Source organism: Macrobrachium nipponense, chromosome 1, assembly GCF_015104395.2.
Source record: "Macrobrachium nipponense isolate FS-2020 chromosome 1, ASM1510439v2, whole genome shotgun sequence".
NCBI classification, from domain to species: Eukaryota; Metazoa; Arthropoda; class Malacostraca; order Decapoda; family Palaemonidae; genus Macrobrachium; species Macrobrachium nipponense.
Genome location: NC_087200.1, coordinates 93,962,076 through 93,981,562, shown reverse-complemented (window position 1 = coordinate 93,981,562; position 19,487 = coordinate 93,962,076). Strand labels below are relative to the sequence as shown.

The following is a 19,487-nucleotide window of genomic DNA, read 5'->3' as shown; positions in this document are numbered from 1 at the left end:
ACTAGGCTTCAGGCATTCAAGAGCCCATTCACAATCTTTGTGACGGAGGAGGAGGCACCACTCCCCTTCACCACAAAAATTGCAGAAGTTACCATCCAGGCTGCCATGAAAGAGGAGCCTCTCCCTCAACTGAGAGAGTCGGACCCGACGTCCCCACTCTTCCCAGCTTCTGAGGACCTCTGGGCTGACCTTCTGGCGTCTTTTACAGTTGGGAAACTCAAACCGGACTGTGCTATCGAACAGTTCAGGGAGAGACTCCCGAGACTGCCGGGCAACTTGATCCAAGCGGAATTTGACGCAAGGACCAGGTTAGGAAGGACACTTAACGCCTTAGTGATGACAGAGGTTGCTGCCATGACATATGGTACGGAGCCTCTGTTTAAGCTCCTGGCTAAGGCACAGACGCAAACCGTACAGTCGGATTTGTACGACTTTGTAGTGGCAAGATGAAACTACAGGAAACATGTCCTGCAGGAAGCGACTATAAGGCATGAACCGAATAAGTTGCTGTCGTCTTCGATCTGGGGAGCTGACCTCTTCCCTGCAGCTGCTGTAAATGAGGTTCATCATGAAGACACCAGGCTCAACCAGAGTCTTAGGGTCCGCTGGGGTCTTTCTAGCAAAAGGAAGCCAGAAAGCACCCCCTCTGGTTCTAAGAAATTGAAGAAGCCCAGGAAGTTCCTGACCTTCCAGGCACAGCAGCAGCAACAATTCGTTCAGGCAGTCCCGGTTTCACAACCCGTGCAACCGTCGACTTCCAAGACCCAGAACCAGCCCATCCTCCTGTTGACGCCTCAAAACCAGCCCTCGACCTCCTACGCTGTTTCCCCAGCTTTCAATCCGGTATTCGAAAGCCAGGCGTTCCAAGCCATCAATAGGTTTGGAAGGGGAAGCAGAGCTAGGGGTGCATTTCAACAGAGGGGTGGCGGAAGGGCACCCAACAGGGGGAGACACTTCCGTGGAGGGCGCGGAGCACGTCCTGCACAGTCCCAGTGAGAACCCTCAGGTAGGAGGGAGGCTGTTCCTCTTCCGACACAGGTGGGGATTCAGCAATTGGGCACAAAGTATTGTGTCCAAAGGGCTGGGATGGAGTTGGATCAAAGGTCCTCCTCCATCCAAAACATTCTTTCAAATACCAACGAAGGAATTGACAGAGTATGCGCAAGAGCTCCTTCAGAAAGGGGTAGTATCAAGAGTCAAACATTTAAAGTTTCAAGGACGCTTGTTCAGTGTGCCAAAGAAAGGCTCAACAAAACGAAGAGTAATCTTAGACTTGTCTCGTTTAAACTTATTCAGTCGTTGCGACAAGTTCAAAATGCTGACTATCTCACAGGTGCGGACCTTACTTCCCCGTGGGGCCGTCACCACCTCTATCGATCTTACAGACGCATACTATCGTATCCCAGTCGCGAGACACTTCCGCCCATACCTAGGCTTCAAGCTAGGAGACCAGGCATTCTCTTTCAAAGTGATGCCCTTCTGGCTGAACGTAGCCCCCAGGGTGTTCACGAAAATAGCGGGATCAGTGGTCCAACAACTGAGGTTGCAAGGGATAATGGTAGTAGCGTACCTCGACGATTGGCTCATTTGGGCAACAACTGTCGAGGAATGCCTCAAAGCCACAGACAAAGTAATTCAATTTCTGGAATATCTGGGGTTCCAAATAAACAAGACCAAATCCAGGCTAACGCCGGAGTCTTGTTTCCAGTGGCTCGGCATTCAGTGGGACCTGAACTCCCACACTCTGTCAATTCTGTTGGCCAAAAGGAAAGAAATATCCAAGTTAATAAGACAATTCCTCAAATGCAAACAGATGTCAAGGAGAAACCAGGAAAGGATCCTAGGTTCCCTTTAGTTTGCATCAGTCACAGACGTTCTGTTGAAAGCAAAATTGAAGGATATAAATCAGGTATGGCGCTCAAGGGCAAATGTCAAATCTCGAGACAAGTTGTCAGTAATTCCGCCAGTTCTTCGCAAACGTCTCCGCCCCTGGGCGGAGTCCAAGAATCTGTCCAAATCAGTTCCTCTCCAGTTCCCTCCTCCGGCGTTGGTTATCCATACGGACACCTCTCTAAGTGGGTGAGGAGGATACTCCCAATTCAAGAAAGTTCAAAGGACTTGGTCGCCTCAGTTCCGCCAGCTTCACATAAATGTATTGGAAGCCATGGCAGTATTCCTCACTCTGAAGAGGCTTCTACCAGCCAAGAATTCCCATATAAAGCTGGTTTTGGACAGCGCAGTAGTGGTACACTGCATCAACAGGGGAGGATCCAAGTCAAAACATGTGAACCATGCCATGATAGCCATTTTCTCTCTAGCAACCAAGTACAAATGGCATCTATCCTCCACCCATCTGGCGGGAGTAAGGAACATGATAGCAGACGCCCTGTCTCGATCAGTTCCTCTGGAATCGGAGTGGTCCCTGGACAAGCTCATTCCAGTGGATATGCCAAAGGGTCCCAGGTCTCCAGGTGGATCTTTTCGCATCTCAAGCGAGCCACAAGCTCCCTTGCTATGTGGCCCCCAACCTGGACCCTCTGGCTTATGCCATAGATGCCATGTCCATAGATTGGAATCAGTGGAGGAAGATTTACATCTTTCCTCCAGTGAATCTTCTATTGAAAGTCCTGAGCAAACTCAGGACGTACAAGGGACAAGTAGCTCTAGTAGCCCCAGATTGGCCCAAGAGCAACTGGTATCCTCTCCTCCTGGAATTGGGTCTCCGACCTCGTTGGATTCCCAATCCCAGGCTATCTCAGTCAGTACAAATGAGGACTGTGTTCGCTTCCTCAGGAATTCTCAAAACCCTAACTTTATGGACTTCATGAAGTTTGCGGCTAAGAAAGATGCAAATATCGATCCCCAGAATATCCTTTTCTTAGAATCGGATAAGAGGGAATCAACTTTACGTCAGTACGATGCTGCTGTAAAGAAATTGGCAAATTTCCTGAAGGAAACAAACACCCGAACCATGACAGTTAATTTAGCTATATCCTTTTTCAGATCCTGTTTGAAAAAGGTCTAGCAGCTAGTACTATTACCACTAATAAGTCAGCTTTAAAGAAAATCTTCCAGTTTGGCTTTAAGATAGACTTATCAGACTCCTACTTTACATCTATTCCTAAAGCCTGTGCTATGCTCAGACCTTCAGAAGGCCTAGTTCAGTTTCATGGTTCTTGAATGACGTTCTCAAACTGGCTTCAGATACTGACAACGTTTCATGTAACTATTTAATGTTATCAAGAAAAACATTATTCTTACTAAGTTCGGCCTCAGGAGCCAGAATATCAGAACTGTCGGCCCTTTCCAGAGATGCTGGACATGTAGAATTCCTCCCCTCAGGAGAAGTCTTACTATCTCCAGATCGTAGCTTTCTGGCAAAGAATGAGGACCCCTTAATGAGATAGGCCGCTTGGAAGGTCCTCCCTCTTCCACAAGACCCTTCTCTTTGTCCGGTGACGACCTTACAAGCCTATCTGTCCAGGACATCTTCTAGATCCTCAGGCCCCCTCTTTATGAGGGAAAAAGGTGGCACTATTTCAATAAAAGGGATTAGACAACAAATCCTCTATTTTATCAAGCAAGCTAACCCTGACTCATTCCCTAAAGCCCATGACATCAGGGCAGTAGCCACATCTATCAATTACTTCCAACATATGAATTTCGATGAATTGAAGAAGTATACAGGCTGGAAATCGCCGACAGTTTTTAAACGGCACTACTTAAAATCCTTGGAATCTCTTAAATTTCCGGCAGTGGCAGCGGGAAACATAGTTTCTCCTGACACTGTTCAGTAGTTGTAGTCGAAGATCCAGATCTCCTTTCTACCTGCCTCACTAACAATTCACCTAACCTTACCGTCATGTTCAATTGGGTCCTTCAGCCTTAGCTGCCTAAAAAGGCTACTTATGGTGATGTGCCCCTTATTTTTTTGCTACGGGCACTCACAATCGTAAATATTGATTACTGACGGTAACCATTAGTGTCGTTTTCCCTTTTTTTTTTTTTTGCTAGGGAAACACACTTATATGTATGTCAAGATATTTAATCATATTGTTTCATAAAATCTAGTTCTAAGTTATCATAAGTTAGTTTAAGTTTAATTTTAAGTCCAATTATATGTCTTAAGCTGGCATTTATTATATTAGGTTAAGTTAACCTTAGTTATGATAACTTGTAAAATTTTTCAACTAGATTAGTATATTCATTTATTTTATTTCTTTCGTTTTATTGAGACCTTATTTTATTTTCCAACCTTGTGCTAATTCTCTGGTACTATTTCACGAAGCGACATGAACTGAGCCCAGAAAAGGGATTTTGACGAAGGAAAAATCTATTTCTGGGCAAGGGTTCGTGTGGCCCAGTGAAATCCATCTCTGTTCTCCCACCCTTGCGCCCAAGATTGGCATCTAACTTCAAGGATGGCCACGAGAGGCGCTGCGGTCGGCGTGGGAGGATGTGTAGTAGTAGTTGCTGGCACCGGCCGTGTGTCAGCTCTCTCAGGGAGGGGTATTTTGATGAAGGAGAATTCTAAATGACAAGAGGTTCGTGGTAGTAGTCTCACTCGCCCCAGCACCATACCGACACCTTCTTTTTATTTAGGGTGAGCGAGTCAGTTACTCTGACATCCCCCTATTTTTATTTTTTCTCTGGTAATGTTGGTATCATTTACCTAGAAATAATGAACTTGAGGGATTATTTCACTGGGCGACACGAACCCTTGCCCAGAAATAGATTTTTCCTTCGTCAAAATCCCTTTTTAGGTTGTCTGAGAGGGTATATACCCTCTTCAGTCTATGATGTTAGGTTGTTAGTGTTGGTGTGTGTGTTGTTCAGGTGGTCTAATAAGTCCTAGCATGAATGCCTGTGGTAAGAGAGGGCTAGGGTTTCTGTCAACACGTTGGTCACGTCCAGTTGTCAGATCCTTTTAGAGCTTCTTCAACAAATAGGTCACGTCCTAGTTGAGAGCTACTAAGGTAAAGGAGGCTCAGAGGCAGGACCTATGAAGTCAGCTACCTTAGCAGGTAAGGAACCAAAGAGTAGAATAATATTTATTATTTTTTATTATTTTTAAACTCCAATGATGTTGCTGTTTTTGACCCACCTCCAAATGTGTCAATCAGCTACTATATATATACCTGCCAGGTAAGTGTCATACATAAAAATGATGTTTTTATGATAAAACAAAGTTTTATGTATACTTACCTGGCAGGTATATATAATTAAATTCCCACCCTCCTCCCCTCAGGAGACAGGGTTCAGAGAAAATCTGATGAAAATGGGAATGGTTCCAAGCGCCAACGCCACGGGAACGGGGTGGCGATCACCTGAACTACCGGTAAAATAGCGGTTGCTGTGAGTTTTGAAAATTTCTGTCAGTGTGACAGAGAATATAGCTATATATATACCTGCCAGGTAAGTATACATAAAACTTTGTTTTATCATAAAAACGTCATTATTTTTGGAGGGGTATTGTAACTTACCCAGGACTTCTGCCCCTTTGTTAACAAGCACTCACAGTTCATTTTTTGAAGCTCAGTGAAAATGCGCAAGCTTCCCCAAAAGAGATAGTACACAGTGGCATTTGATCAATTCTGGAAGGAAATTATGAACAGAAAAAAATTTTCTTGCCACAGAATGGCAATATATGGGGGACATGATGCATGCTTCCGATAAGGAATATAAGTCACTCAAGTATACTTCAAAGTATAAAGGTACTGCATCCTGCAACTCAAAAGTGAGAGGGGATGCAAATGCTGCCCAAATAAGGTCTAATGTTGGAATTCTGACTGGAAATCACTTAATGATCAATTTGGAGTACAAAACTTCAAATCAAAACATGATAGGGCTCCAATACTCATCTCTGATGACACAAATAATCCTCGGTTAGACACCTCATTGCACATTTTCCCTCCATATAGTAAATATCTAATTAACGAGAGAAAAACTATGATCGAAGCTATACATGTAAGAGACCACTAAGAGAAACAGTTTTCTTACCTATGTCTGTAACATTAAAAGCTATAGAAGACCCTTTACCAGGACCCAAATTGCTCACCAAGTAGCCCCAGCCTTCTGTCCCTGCACTTTCAAAATGATTAATCTTGCACTTTAAAAATTGTTTATTTTGTAAAGACAGATTTTCAGACTTTTGTAGTGATTAAAAGACAATACACAATGGCAAAATTAAAACAGTTTGTTACAGTCATCCCAGTTTTGGAAAATGGCAAGGAATGGGCAATGCTACAATTCCCTTTTGCAGGGGAAAAGCTCCCTTTATATATATAGCTATGCAGCAATTTAGGACCCATACAAGAACCACAGAGGTGACAGCCTCAACTGTATTATAACCTCTACCACCTTGCTGGAAGTTGCCATCTTAAGGCTTCCAAAATGCTTCAGAACAATTGTTGCTGTTGTGGCCAAAAGTCTTATGAGAACCCTATGGCAAGCATTCTGGGACTTTTTAGAGTGGCTGACACATAAAAGCGTGAATGGAAACACTGGATGGCTCCAACAAGTCACTTCCCAATGTAACTTCATTATTACATAATAACCACTTCTGTAAGGACCTGTTTGAGGAGTCTGTTGTTAAAAACTTAACAAGCAAGCCTGCCAACAAAATTGTAGAGTACTACATACTCTCTTTTGGTAAAAAAAGGAATTTAGAAAACAAAAACTAAAAAATTGTCCTTACCCAACCCAAAAAGGCTTGCTTGAAAAGGTAAGCCTTCCTCAAAGACAAGTAGGTAGTCAGAAGGGACAATGCCTCACTAAGGGACAACAACAGCAAGAAAATCTTTTCACATGGTCCAAAGACCCTCTTATAGGAAAAAGAAAAGTAACACCTGGGATGCCTATCAAGGGCAGAGGCAGAGGAAGAGACGGGTACCAGTAGAAATGGTATGGTCGGGGGCCGACTTCGATGACACCACGGGCAATAGAAGTCTTTCCTGTGGGGGGATACAGCATTAATTTTAAATGGGCTGGGTTCAGAAAGGAAAGGGGTTCTTCCAAAAATCAGACCCCTCTCTGGAAAGTTATGTGCAGAAAGACCCTATTAATGGGAGCCATAGAGAAACATTCATATATTTGTCTAGAAGCACGTCTTTAAGTGTCCCCAAAAAGGATTCCTCCGAACAAATAGTGATCCTAGACCTATCAACATTGAACAAACATATCGTTTGCCAAATTTTTTGGATAACTGCCATTGCCCTAGTACTTTCAGTTATTCTAAAAGGGACTTGGACAATTATAGATCTGAAAGGTGCATATGAGCATGTCCCTGTTGCCTTTCTCTTCTGCCCCATACCAGGGCTCCAGATAGGGAAAGATATGTATAGGCTCAAAGTCATGCCTTGTGGGCTAAACAATGCCTTAAGAAATTTGACAAAATCAGCAACAAAAGTTCTTTAGGAAATCAGAAATACAACTAACAGACTACCTAGATGGCTGGTCGACCTGGGGGCCCACAAGAAAAGTTTGCTTGAAAAATCTAAAAGCAGTGGTCAACTGACTACAGTCAAAAGGTTTTATGATAAATTGGCAAAATTCCACATCACACTTAGCAGATGCTTTCAGTAGCTGGGACTATGTTGGATGCTTTCATGGGCTGTTGTGTCTCCCCATCATGCCCAAAATAAAATAAGGCAAGTCCTTAAAACGTGCCTTTCACAGCCCAGAGTTTCCAAACAGCAATTAGAACGTATGGCGGGCTTGTTGCAATTTGCATCAATGATAGATCCAATATTCAATTAAAACAAGGGAATATGAACAAATTCTAGCTATTGCATACAACAAACAAGAAGCAAGACTGACCCCATCAAAAGATTTTAAAAATTGGGGAGATACTTTGGCCTTGATCCCGGAAGGAATCTCTGGTGATACAGGTCACACTAACTCCTTAGTCTATACAAGTGACAATGCACACAGATGCCTTGTTGACAGGTTGGGAGGATACTGGGAGGATCGTCAGGTAGCAAGGTGGTGGTCAGCTACTCTGAGGAACTGTCTTATCAATTTCCTTGAGCTGATGGGTGTCTTTTTGTCTCTCAAAAAACTCAAACCTCCAGAAGAGAGACATTTGGTTGCTTCTAGACAACATGAATGCAATGTCCTATATCAAGCAGTTGGGATGATGCTCACCTCCTCTCAATATGATAATGCTAGCCACCCTTCAATGGCGCAAGCAAGGATGTGGCACTTGTCTGTAATTCACCTTACAGGGTCTCTCAGTGTAATAGTAGACTCCCTATCAAGGAAAACGACAGCCTCAACAGAGTGGATGTTAGACAACCACTTGTTTCAGAAAATAGCCAATATGCTTCTACAACTGGAAGTGGACATGTTCACCATGTATGAGAATCACAATCTGCCTTCCTACAAGACTGGAACAAATGGAGGACGACATACCTTTTCCTCCATTGTTCCACATCTCGAATGCATTGAGCAAACTCCTAAACCTCAAAGGAACAGCTTACATAATATCCCCAAATTGGCCAAACAGGCATTGGTTCCTATTACTTCAACAATGGGCAGAGAGATAAATTCCAATGCTGTCCACTGTTTTACCCAATTCACTAAGGGGGAAAGTCATTTAAAGACCCTCCTTTCTGAGCTGAGAGCTTCACAAGTGGTTTTTTAAATATCTACCATGAAAATTACTTGCCCAACATTGCTAGGCACCTAGCACAAAAACTACAGACTTCATATAACCTGGCAATACTAGTATATATGGAAGATATGGTTAGATTTTATCCATATCAAGAGCCCAGTCAAAAATGTTAGGGAAACCATTTTAAAATTACTTATCCCTTTTGAAGACAAACACCTTGCAGTTACAACAGTCTTGATATAGAGCAGCATTAATGGAACCATTGATTTATGGGATTGACTAGTTTGGAAGTTATGTCCCTTCTGGGGTTCTTTGCACTACAAAGACCTGCTCTTGAAAGGATCCAATTACCTGGTCCCTAAACAAGGTGCTTAGACTTTGATCAGCCCCTCAATTCAGCGGACCTGATATAACCACAACTCACAAGCTACAATAGGCTATCTTCTTGATTGCATTAGCAACAGGAGTCATATTAGCTAAATGGGCTCTCTTAGATGGGGACAATATATCATGCAAACAGCTAACCATCAATTATTTCTGGGCTCAGCCCGTGTCGCTTCGTGAAATATCCTTTTAGCACATATTTCTAAGGTAAATATTACTAACATTACCAGAGGAAAAACTAAAATGGGATGTCAGAGTATTCTGACTCGCTCACCTTATATAAAAGGTGTCGGTATGGTTTCTGGGGCGAGTGAAACGACTACCACGGGTCTCTTACCATTTAGATCCATCCTTCTACAAAATCCCCCTGCTAGAGAGGGCTGATGCACAACCCACACCAGTAACTACTACTACTAGCGCTCCCAACGCCAGCACGAGCGCCTCTAGCGACATCCTTTTCGTTAGCTCCATCTCTCGCACACGTGTTTTTTCTCGCTGTGTTTTTATGCTTACGTTTTTGGATTTATCATTCATCATGGAACTCCAAGCCATCGCCGCAGCTAAGTTAAGTACTGCTAAAGTGTTTCACGTATTTTTAGCCAGCTAGGGCCCGTTTTACCGCTTTTATTTAGGTTTTATGACAGTGCCCTCAGCGGCATGGCTACAGGGTCGTCCCAGTCGGCTCGCCCCACGTGTTTCATTATTTCATGCTTCTTCAGTCTTCCATACCGTTGTAGCTGGAACCTTGCAGTATTTATATGATTACATTTTTGTGTTGTGCAAGATGTACTTGTGTTTTACATATCATGGGGATTTTAGCTCGATTGAGCTCCTGCCTATATTACCTTAGCTCAGCGTTCACGCATGCATGTCCCTTTGTCTAGGTCTGTTAGGCGTATTAGGACATATGTCCTCTCTTTTTAGTCCTGCCACCCTGGCCGTCGCCCTCCGTTCTTACGCATCGGCAGAGGCCAGCTCCCGAGTAGTTAGGCGCCCTCCCTTCCAGGTTGGTTAGCCTAACTTCTCCAGGACACTGCTTTCTCTTTTTGTGCTTATTCTTTTTCTTTCCCTGTGTTATTTTTCTATAGCATGCTAGAGACGGTTAGAGGTAGCCTAGGCTACCTCAGTTCGCCTGGTCTGTCCTACCACGTGGCCCTACCACGTTCACGGCGAACCAGGCGATCACCATGAGCCACCCAGCTCTGTCCCCCTGCTTCTCCCTCCCTACGTGGGGAGTATCGCTCGCTCACGTTGCCACGGCAACCATCGGGGCTCTCTCCCCTCTACTCGGGGAGGATACGGGAGTCAGCAGGGGGACATCTGGAGCTGACTCTTCCTACCGCTCTCACCCTTGGTTCCACAGGGGGGTTTCCTGTGCGCTTGGGCTCGGCTGGCCACCACGCTCGGCCGTGCTCGGGCCCCCTCGGGTCCCTTGCCGCTCTCTCACACCCCGAGTCACCTCCCTTGCCCACCGTGTCAGCGGCGGGCTCTGCTGGCTCCGCCAGCTCCTTAGGGGGGTGACAGAGAGAAACTCCGCTGCATGCATCTACATTATTTACCATTATTTATTCTTGTTATTATTGCTACATGTTTTTATGTTCCGCTAAGCCGGCGGAGTTCCCGCTCACCAACCGGGTTCTCCTCCTGCCTGCGAGTTTTTCATTACGGCGGCGCTATGCTCCCCTTAATTATTTATTTACTTGTTTAGCCTACTCATGCTTCTCCCCGCCCCGTCTTCGTACTCCTTGCTCCGGCGTCTAGGCTGGTTACTAGTTTGGTGGAACTCCTTACTCCGGTACGCTGGAATTATACTAACTAGTATACCAGTCCTATTGGACACTCACCACTACAGGAGAACAAGAGAAGGCTAACATCTATGTTAACCACTCCGGTATCCTCCGGCGTTTAATATCACTTACTGGACTTAGTCCGGTTAGTCAGTGTTGATACTCATGTATCTGTTCACTTACAGGCCACCCATTGCCAGGAATCTGGCTGTAACGCTGTCCTGCAGGACCCCTGTTGGCACGAGGTCTGCCGGACCCACGCCGTCTGCGCCATCCGCTACGGGGACATAGCGGTCTGGCACCATGAGAGCTGTTCCATATGTTATGATCTTGTAGATCAGTTTACCTACGCTGTAAGTTTATGCCGGAGTACAATTGCTATATATTTCGGCCTATACAGGTACAGCCCTAATAAGTGATATAATAAGTGATATAATTACTAAAATAGTTAGTCATATAATTTTAACCCTCCCTAGCCTAGGGCTTACAATAACCCTCTCTTTCAGGCTGCTGCTGTCAAGGACGCCGCATCAACCACCCTGAAAGCCTGGGTTGGCAGATTTGGGAAGAATGTTACCAAGGGGCAGCCATACATCCTCGACAAGAATATGGCTGTCCGGATCTTCCCCGGCGGAAAGCCTACCTGCTACGTCGACCTGGCAGCGGCAGCCCCGTACATCGCCACCATTCAACATCAGGTGGCTGAGGCACTAGCAGACCCGGGGAACTCAGAGATCGCAGATGACGTGGCAACGCTAAACTTGGACCTCGAGCCGATGGCAGTAGGTGAAGCAGGTAGTATGCTAGATGAGGCAAGTTTGTTGGGGGCTCAAGGGCTTCCCTTGGGTCCATCTGGATCTACTTCCCCTATCCCTTCTACTGCTTCTTTTCAAGGATTTTCAGAGAGTGAACTTTCGGTTAGGCTGAAGTCCACTCAAGCTATCCCTAACGTAAAAGGGAAGTGTGAGACTAAGACCCTGGAGAAGACGGTGTTTAAAAAGACTACGTCTACTTCTTCTAATAAGTCTCCGGCTCACCATCCCGGAGCAGAGAAGTCGAAGTCTACCTCTTCGCACTCCAAAGGGTCCAGAGGCAAGTCCTCGAGGGACAAGGCTCAGCTACCTGCGGATCCTGAGCCTTCGACCTCTACTGGGACACGCCCCAAGACTCCTGCCATGATCAAGGAACCTAGCCCCTTCGAGACGGAAGCATTTACTGCAAATATCATGCAGTAAATGGGGAACTTTGTTGGGAACCTAGTTCAGGACAAGTTCGAACAGATGTTGACTCACATATCTTCTTGGAGTCGGGCCAGTCGATCTGAAGCATTTCGGAAAGACTGACCAACCAGGAGAACCTGATGGCAGGTCTCCGAGAGAACCCATCAGCAGTTCTGCCACAGCCCGGTATGGCGGTGCAAGCCATGCCGGATTACAACACCCTCCCTCCTTATATGGCGAGCAACCCCTGGAGGGTCTCGTCTTATGCCCCCTTTAAGGACGGAATGCTAACGTTGGGGGACTGTGGTACTCGAAGGCTTGAGGACTTCGAGTTCCACCCTGCTGACCTGCAGCCCCCCGTCATTGGTTACGCCCGTCTTACGGAGACAGCGATGAGGAGGGAGGACAGAATACCTAAGGAGACTGTCATTTTCAGCCGTGATCAGGATCAGAGAGATTCGCTGAGGAACCTAGAGAACTGGGAATGCACCAATACCAAGATGCAAGCCTTTAAGTCCCTTTACTATTTTTGTGGTGGACGGAGAAATCCCCATCCCGTTCACCACAAAGGTGGCAGAGTTAACTCTTCAGGCCGCTATGAGGGATGAGCCCATGCCTCAACTCCGAGAAACGGAGCCCACGTCTCTTCTCCTCCCAGGCACCGAAGATCTTTGGGCAGATCTCCCAGCTACCTTTACAGTAGGGAAACTCAAACCGGATTGTGCAATAACACAATTTAGTGAAAGGCTTCCCAGGCTCCCAGACAATCTCATACAGGCTGAATTTGACGCTAGGACCAGGCTAGGAAGGTCCCTAAATACCCTGGTAATGACAGAGGTTTCGGCCGTGACTTACGGCAATGAACCCCTTTTCAAACTGATTGCTAAGTCACAGATCCACACGGTGTAATGTGATCTTTATGACTTCGCGATTGCAAGACGCAATTGCAGGAAACACTTCCTGCAAGAGGCTACCATTCGCCACGAACCGAATAAGTTGCTCGCGGCTTCCATCTGGGGTGCTGACCTCTTCCCAGAGTCGATAGTCAACTCGGTTCAGCATGAGGCGACAAGACTTAATCAAAGTCTTAAGGTCCGTTGGGGACTTTTGAGTAAGAGGAAGCCTGAATCAACTTCCTCTTCTAAAAAGTTGAAAAAGCCCAGGAAATTCCAGCCTTTCCAGGCTACCCAATAGCAACAGGTAGTACAGGCAGTGCCAGTCTCTCAGGTGGCACAACCCTCCACTTTGAAGAGCCGATCACAACAATTCCTCCTATTGACTCCCCAGAGTCAGCCCTCTACCTCTTTCGCAGTATCACCGGCCTTTAATCCAGTTTTTGAAGGCCAAGCTTTCCAACCTTTTAACAGGTTTGGAAGAGGCAGTAGGGCTAGAGGTGCATTTCGCCAAAGAGGCGGCGGAAGAACACCTAGCAGAGGCAAACACTTCCGAGGCGGACGCGGGTCACGACCTACCCCAAGTCAGTGAGTACCCTCAGGTAGGACGGAGACTGTTCCTCTAGCGCCACAGATGGGGGTTCAGCAATTGGGCACAAAGTATTGTGTCCAAAGGACTGGGATGGAGCTGGATCAAGGGTCCTCCTGCATCCAAGACCTTCCTTCAATGGCCAACATGGGAATTGACGGAGTATGCTCAAGAACTCCTTCAGAAAGGAGTAGTGTCAAAAGTCAGGCGTTTAAAGTTTCAAGGTTGCTTGTTCAGCGTGCCAAAGAAAGGCTCAACCAAACGAAGAATAATTTTAGACTTGTCCTGTCTAAACTTATTCATTCGTTGCGACAAGTTCAAAATGCTGACTATCTCGCAGGTGCGGACCTTACTTCCCCGTGGGGCCGTCACCACCTCTATCGATCTTACAGACGCATACTATCATATCCCAGTGGCAAGACACTTCCGCCCGTACCTAGGTTTCAGACTAGGGAACCAGGCATTCTCCTTCAAAGTAATGCCCTTCGGGTTGAACGTGGCCCCAGGGTATTCACGAAGATGGCGGAGACAGTAGTTCAACAAATAAGGTCTCAGGGGATAATGGTAGTCACGTATCTGGACGATTGGCTTGTTTGGGCAACAACCATCGAAGAATGCTGCAAAGCAACGGTCAAAGTAATACAGTTTCTGGAACATCTGGGGTTCCAAATAAACAAGGCCAAGTCCAGGCTAACGCCGGACTCCCGCTTTCAATGGCTCGGCATTCAGTGGGATTTAAACTCCCATACTCTGTCAATTCCGTCTGCCAAAAGGAAAGAAATAGCCAAAGCAACAAAACAATTCCTCAAATGCAAACAAACATCAAGGAGAAACCAGGAAAGAATCCTAGGTTCTCTCCAATTTGCCTCAGTGACAGACATTCTACTGAAGGCAAAGCTAAAAGACATAAACCGGGTCTGGCGCTCGAGAGCAAACAACAAGTCTCGGGACAAATTGTCAGCCATCCCGCCGATTCTCCAAACGACTCCACCCCTGGGCGGAGGTCAAGAATCTATCAAAATCAATTCCTCTTCAATTTCCCCCTCCGGCATTAGTTATCCACACAGATGCTTCACTAAGCGATTGGGGAGGGTACTCTCAGTTCAAGAAAGTACAAGGGACTTGGTTCCCTCAGTTCCGCCAGCTTCACATCAATGTATTAGAAGCTATGGCAGTGTTCCTCACCCTGAAGAGACTCCTACCAGCCAAGAAATCTCATATCAAGCTGGTATTAGACAGCGCAGTATTAGTACACTGCATCAACAGAGGAGGATCCAAATCATGCCATGTGAACCATGTCATGATAGCCATTTTTTCACTAGCAGCCAAGTACAAATGGCACCTATCCTCCACTCACCTGGCGGGGGTAAGGAACGTGATAGCAGACGCCTTGTCTCGTTCAGTTCCTCTAGAGTCGGAGTGGTCTCTGGACAGGCGTTCATTCCAGTGGATATGCCAAAAGGTTCCAGGACTCCAAGTGGATCTTTTCGCTTCACAGTCGAACCACAAGCTCCCGTGCTATGTGGCTCCCAACCTGGACCCTCTGGCTTATGCCACAGACGCCATGGCCATAGATTGGAATCAGTGGAAGAAAGTGTACATCTTTCCTCCAGTGAATCTTCTTCTGAAAGTTCTGAACAAACTCAGGACTTTCAAGGGACAAGTTGCTCTAGTAGCCTCCGATTGGCCCAAGAGCAACTGGTTCCCACTACTTTTGGAATTGGGTCTCCGACCTCAACGGATTCCCAATCCCAAGCTATCTCAACCAGTACAAACGAGGACTGTGTTCGCTTCCTCAGGAATTCTCAAAACCCTAACTTTATGGACATCATGAAGTTCATGGCTAAAAGAGATGCAGACATTGATCCTCAAAACATCCTTTTCCTAGAATCGGATAAAAGAGAATCGACCCTACGTCAGTATGACGCAGCTGTTAAGAAACTAGCCAATTTTCTGAGGGAAACAGAATCTCGAACCATGACTACCAACCTGGCAATCTCCTTCTTCAGATCCTTATTTGAAAAAGGTTTAGCAGCCAGTACTATTACTACCAATAAGTCAGCTCTGAAGAAAATATTTCAATTTGGTTTTAAAATAGACTTAACAGATTCCTATTTCTCATCTATTCCTAGAGCTTGTGCTAGGCTCAGACCAACAGAGAGACCTAGCTCAGTTTCATGGTTCTTAAATGATGTTCTCAAACTGGCTTCAGATACTGATAACGATTCATGTGGCTATATACCCCTCCTAAGGAAAACATTATTTCTTTTAAGTCTGACCTCAGGAGCCAGGGTATCTGAACTGTCGGCTCTTTCTAGAGATTCAGGCCATATCGAATTTCTTCCATCAGGAGAAGTTCTCCTCTCTCCAGATCGTAAATTTTTGGCCAAAAATGAGGATCCTTCAATGAGGTGGGCCCCTTGGAAGATCCTTCCTCTTCCTCAAGACCCCTCTTTAGGTCCAGTTACGACCTTATGAGCCTATCTTTCCAGGACATCTATGAGATCCTCAGGCCCCTTATTTATGAGGAAAAAAGGTGGCACTATTTCCTTGAAAGGAATTAGGCAACAGATCTTGTACTTTATTAAACAAGCCAACCCAGATTCGTTCCCCAAAGTCCACGACATTAGGGCAGTAGCTACCTCAATCAACTATTTCCAACACATGAATTTTGATGATCTGAAAAAGTACACAGGCTGGAAATCGCCGACAGTATTCAGACGCCACTACCTGAAATCCTTAGAATCTCTTAAGTTTCCAGCAGTAGCAGCGGGAAACACAGTTTCTCCTGGCTCTGCCTAAATAGTTTAGTTATAGATCCAGATCTCCTTTCTACCTGCCTCACTAACATCCTTCCTGTAATCCTGCCACCAGGTTCTACTCTGTTTTGAGCCTTAGCTGCCAAAAAAGAGCTATAATTGTGATGTTTTCCTTATTTTTTTGCTAGGATTACTCACACCTGTAAATAACCTATTACGTATATTGTCTAGTTTTAAGGTTATTGTAAGTTATCATAAGTTTACCATAAGTTATCATAAGTTATATTAAGTATATATATTATAACCTCTGTAATTATAAGTTTTAGATTATACTGCTCTAATATACAGGCGGCCCTCGGTTAGCAGCAGGGGTTCCGTTCCTGGCCACCAACGCCAAGCGATTTTCGACGCTGATCGATTTTAAAGCCTACGGCCGCCGCACACCTTCTTTCGAAACTCTAGACCAGTCAAAGGCGCTGTAATCCCACAACGGCGCAATAAGTAAAATTATATTTATGCAGTATAGTACTATAGAATTTACTGTACAGTACATGTGGGTGTCTAAAGTATGTAAAGATATAATAAAGTTTATACAGTGTACAGGTAGCTGTAGTGTTCAGGTTACGATCATTAGTCTTACGATAGTCCGATTTTATGAGAGATCAATTTACAATGGTCTAACTTTATCCATCTTCTAGTTACATAAGTTCAATAACAGCAAAAGAGAATGATGAAAGTATGGTGTTAACGTTATACTCGTTGCGTGAACGTGTACAGCCATGAACAACCGAACGAGAAACTACTTTTTTTTTTTTTCTAAGTACAAGTACAACCGAACTGGATAACATCTGTTTGGCTTGTATTTCGATCATCGTACTACAGTGCAACATTACCGTATTTGTTATAAATGGCGTTATGTATAGAATAGAACTGAGATATCTTAATGTAATAACTTTATTCGCTATAGATCAGAGATCAATATAGATTAAAGATCAATCGGGAAATATACCGTTAAATTTAAACCTAGTTATAACTGAAGCTGAGAAAACTGTTCAAGCTGCTAATGACTATTATCGTACATCGGCAACAAGGATAAAACTGCAGTAAACGTCTGCCATCACACAAAACTGTAGATAAAATTGGGATAAAAAAAATCATTTTAATCAAAACTACTGTGCTTGAAAGAACACATTTTAACTGTTGGTTTTCACGCCGATAAATATAAATATAACGTAAAGTTCGTATTACGATGATATAAAGGATTACGTATTGCGAACGGAATCACATAATTTTTTACGCAATAAACATGCCGCCAACGTAATCTGTTAACGAAAAAAAAAAAATAGTTCACATTCACAACGAGACATTCAATAAATATTTCTACCTAAAAACACGCTGTATATGGAAAAATAACTTTGTCTCATATAAGTAAAGTATATAGATATTCGTTTATGCTAACTAGAAGCAAGAGCATTCGCTCAGAATTGCGTTATGGTGAAACAGACTCGTATTCATCAGCTGATTTCAAACCACAACATTGGCCGCTCCGCGGAATACGGGCTTAAGTTCGCCGTAGTATTTTAAAATACAATAATATGAGAATATATACAATATTCTTGGATACAGTGAAATAATGTATAACTTTTTAAAGGATTTATGGAAAAGATGCATGATTAATAAAATAACACAATGCATTTTTCGGAACTGGCAGACAAGAATGAACATGAAAAACCATCCCCTTACAACGTGGAACGTAGTTACAAAGGCTGCCTTAATTTGTATCTTATTTCTGTACAAAAATTAAAATACCTTTACGCAATATATTTTCATACACATTTTAAACATGAAAGCATAAACATTTGAAAAATCGACACATCGATCGCTAAATTTGCACTTTTTTTTTTTTTTTTTTTTTTAACTCATATTTCTGCTCAGCTCGTGTCGGCCTATGAAAGTATCCTTAATATCATTCTTTCTAGGTAAAATTATCCTAAAATTACCAGAGAAAAACAAAATTAAGAAAATGTCAGTACAACTGACTCGCTCACTCTTAAAAAGAAGTGTCGGTATGAAATAGGGGCGAGTGTGGAACACTACCACGAGCCAAACACCAATTAGAACTTCCTATCAGAATCCCCCCAAGAGAGAGCTGATACCAACGGGCGATGCAGCCTCTACTACTACTACTAGAGGACGCCACGGACAGCAGCGCCCCTAGCGGACATCCTTAATTTTTAGCGCTAGCGACAAGTCGCCATTTTCTTGTGCTCGTGCTTTTTTTGTTGGATATTATCCGTTTTTAATTTTGCTACAATGGAACGCTCTGCAATTGCCACGGCTAAGTTAAGTAACTCATAAGTAATATTTTACCACAGTTTATCTTCCCCGTCGGGTACCAGTATTTTCCTCTTAATAGGTCATATACGGTTCCCCGGTTGTCGCGTGGCGGCCATGCCGCCTCGTAAGAATTCCCGGTCCTCCATACTGGGACTTCTTATACTTATGGGCTTACTTAATCACGTTCATTGTTTTACATCGAGTTTTAGTTAGTTCAGCCCTCCTACCATTCTCTTAGCTTGGTATTTAGGGCTATCCTTATTATTCCGGCCCAGCATCCCGGCTCTTGCTCTACATCGGCTATCGCTGGCTCCGAGTAGGCTTCTGTTTCTTGGAACAGTCTGCCTCCTCCTGGGCTTCTTTCTCTATTACTTAAAGTGTCTCTTCCGTCTTTCGATGTAGTATTTTATTTTATTTTAGGGTGTTTAGGCTATCCTAGGTGCTTGTTCCGTGTATTGGTACAGCTTGGTTCACGTGGCCCTACCACGGTTGTGTTGCTCGCGGCCTAGGCCACTTGCGGTCACGTGTCCCATAGCACCTTACCCTGCCCCACCTCCCTCCCTTTCTGATATAGGGAGGAGCTGGGGGACCCCTTGGTTGTCATGACAACCTCATCGCCTTCTCTCATCCTTTTCGGAGGTGACTAGGGGTTCCTCCCAGCGGGGGGTATAGGGCGACCACTCATGAGGTACCGGGGTCTCCATGCGGGTAGTTGGTGAGGCAGGGAGGAGTAGGCCATCCCTCCCTCCTTTCTCGCTCCCTCCCGCCGTGTTTCGCCGAGACCTTCCTCCCCCCTCCCCAGTTGCTCAGCCACCTCCCTTACGATACGAAAGGAGCCTTCCGTCGCAGCCGGGGCACCTTTGGTTATAGGCTACTGGCTCCGCTAGCGGGCGGGGTGGGCACT

General features: G+C 44.8%; 1 protein-coding gene across 1 annotated transcript in view; it reads left to right on the top strand.

The window, feature by feature from the left end:
* LOC135219468 (spermatogenesis-defective protein 39 homolog) overlaps positions 1 to 19,487 on the top strand; it is a gene marked incomplete in the record, with an annotated part of 246,008 nt that overhangs the window by 83,852 nt on the left and 142,669 nt on the right.